Source organism: Nannospalax galili, unplaced genomic scaffold, assembly GCF_000622305.1.
Source record: "Nannospalax galili isolate Female #2095 unplaced genomic scaffold, S.galili_v1.0 scaffold1109, whole genome shotgun sequence".
In the NCBI taxonomy this organism is placed as follows: domain Eukaryota; kingdom Metazoa; phylum Chordata; class Mammalia; order Rodentia; family Spalacidae; genus Nannospalax; species Nannospalax galili.
The window spans coordinates 2640-5479 of NW_008359787.1; the positions used below are offsets into that span (position 1 = coordinate 2640).

The 2840-nt window shown below is 43.7% G+C and overlaps 1 pseudogene; it reads left to right on the forward strand.

Annotated features, from left to right (window-relative positions):
* The first annotated feature begins 1509 nt into the window (after positions 1 to 1509).
* Positions 1510 to 2040, forward strand: LOC103726223 (annotated as a pseudogene).
* Positions 2041 to 2840: the final 800 nt, after the last annotated feature.

Sequence of the window (2840 nt, forward strand, 5' to 3'; positions counted from 1 at the left end):
ACTCTTCACTACACTGAAAAACCTGTTATAACTAGTGTTTCTAGTTGTATATCACTTATTTCTCAAATATTTCTCAAAAATTTTTAATGTCCCTCCACTTTTTCCAATTGAAAAGTACAGCTCTGGGTTTGAGATATAGCTCAGAGGTAGAGAACTTGCCTAGCACACATGAAGCCTTAGATTCAATCCCAATACCATAAAAATAAAGATACAGATTTATGGGAAAAACCTGATTCAGATTCAGGCTAATTATACCAAGGTGAATGGGAAATAGAAACTTATGTTTCCTTCAGTGAACTTTAAGAGTAAGCACATTCATTGCTTCTAATTTTCTGAACCATTCTTTTACGTATATTTTTGCTTTCTGATATAAGCTCAACTCAAATTTTTTTCTGCTGGAGAAGAGGGTGCAACAGGGTTTGAAGTAGCACAAACTCATTATATAGCTGAGGTTAGACTTGAACTCCTGATCCTCCTGTCTCTGTCTCCCAAGCTCTGGGCTTTCAGGCATGAGCCACCATGTCTGGTTCTGTTATGCTGTTCTTTTTAGTTTTTTTTTTTTCTCCAGACAGCATTTAGTGTATGCAGTGTATGATGGTCACTCATACTGCTTCATTCTCATTATCTAGAACATTTACTACATCATGTACTCCTTAGTCTATCACAAAAACTGTCAAGACCACAGTTGAGCTTTATTAAGCCCACTCTCATGGAGATCTTCCCAGTGACAGCCAGTCCTAAGTGCATGCTTGCAATGTCTGAAAGTTATCTTGCAATCAGAATCACGTCTAACAGACTCTCTCTCCTAGCAAACAGACACACAGGACAAACCTGAACTAAGTCCCTGTATCCAATGAGTTTTTGTGTCAAAATCTACATGCATCTAACAGACTCTCTCTCCTAGCAAACAGACACACAGGACAATACCTGAACTAAGTCCCTGTATCCAATGAGTTTTTGTGTCAAAATCTACATGCATATCTTTTTGCCTTAAGTTTTCACTTGTCTGTCTCCTTAGATGTGTCTGTAATCCATGACAGTACATATATTCTGGGATGCAACTCCTTGCACAGTCCCTAATAAATTCATTTCTTTGAGATCCTCTCTGTTACAGAAGTAACACATCTAAATGGAAACCACTCATTTAAAATTTCCACCAAATGCTTTGGGTTGAATGTATAAAACCAACTTTCTTGGTAATGCTTTGAAATTTGTTGAACCTTGATTGCATTTAACAAATCTCCCGTCTTAGACCAAATCTTCCAACAGGTCTTCACAAAATACTTTGCTTTTCCCTGCCATATGTTCACAGACTAGGGAGTTTTAGACTTTTCCGACGTCTAGGTCACGCACTGTAAATACCTAATGAAAGGCCACAGGGTGGCTCTGTGACGCAGCAGGGGCAGCAGGAAAGCCTCTGCGCGTGCCTCACCTGCCCTCTTTCACCACCCGCGTGGGAATGGACACATCTGCCCATGCGCAGGAAGCCAGCTGGCCATGACAACGACGATGACAACAACCGCAGTGCGCTCTGCCTCATGCCCCGCAGACCCTCTGCACTTGTCCTCCTGGGGCCAGCTAGCAGAGCTGGCTGCAACCAGTCAAGGACCGTTCAATGCATATGAGGCACTAGATCTTGCAGAATTTGCCAAGAAGCAGCCGTGGTGGCGCAAGCTGTTTGGGCAGGAGACGCAGCCTTCTGGCGAGAAGTACAGCGTGGCAACCCAGCTCCTGATCGGCAGTGTGACCGGCTGGTGCACTGGCTTTATATTCCAGAAGGTCGGAAAGCTGACGGCTACGGCTGTGGGAGGGGGATTTTTCCTCCTGCAGCTCGCAAACCACACTGGCTACATCAAAGTTGATTGGAAGCGAGTGGAGAAGGATATGAAAAAGGCCAGGGAGCATCTAACGATTCGGAAGAGCAACCAGATACCAACGGAGGTTAAGAGCAAAGTTGAGGAGGTGGTGTCCCTTGTAAAGAAGAATATTCTGGTGACTGGAGGATTTTTTGGAGGCTTTCTGCTCGGTATGGCATCCTAAGGAGTACAGTATCACTTCCATTGCTCAGGAGCCTCTGCACTCCAGCCTGGGAAAATAAGGACTCTCCTCTTCGTGCCCTCCTCCCTGTTGTGGCAAATCTGAACAGCTTCTGTAGGCATCTGCCGATGCAAGTTAATATAGGCCCTCCCATGAGCTTGACTAGACAGCAGGAAGAGCACACTACACCTGGTCAATCTGGTGGTCAACAACAAAGTTCTTTTTCCCCCTCTGCAAGATCTGTCCCAAATTGTGGTGCTGGAAAAGCAGCCCATAGTTATAACCCCATTATGTGTTACATAGAAAGGAACTGATGTATCTGACTTTGAACATAGGAAGAAGAAAAAAAAAAAAAAAAAGGCACAGCAAAGGACAGTTATCTCAGGGGACAGACAATACCTTACAGAATTTTGGAAGTCATCTGATGCTTTCTTTCCTCTTGGCGACCGCCCCGGGAAAGAGTAGTTTATTATCCTATTTATCTTAGTTCAGAACTCAAAGCACTACCTGCTTGAATAAAGGGCCATAATTTAAATATCTGAAAGCTTCACTAACATCTTTTTTGGGGGGAAGGGGGCTTATTGAGCCTAGACCCTTGCTTATGCTAAGCAAGGGCCACACCACTGGGGTATAGCCCCATCCATTTTTATATTTTTCAATTTGAGAGGTCTCACTAAATTGGCTGGCCTGGAATGTGCCATACTTATGTCTCAGCCTCATGAGCTACAGATCCCATCTACTTCAATCAAATGCCAGCTGGATGTAATTTTTTCATCTAGAGGCTTCAGTGGAGAAGAACCTGC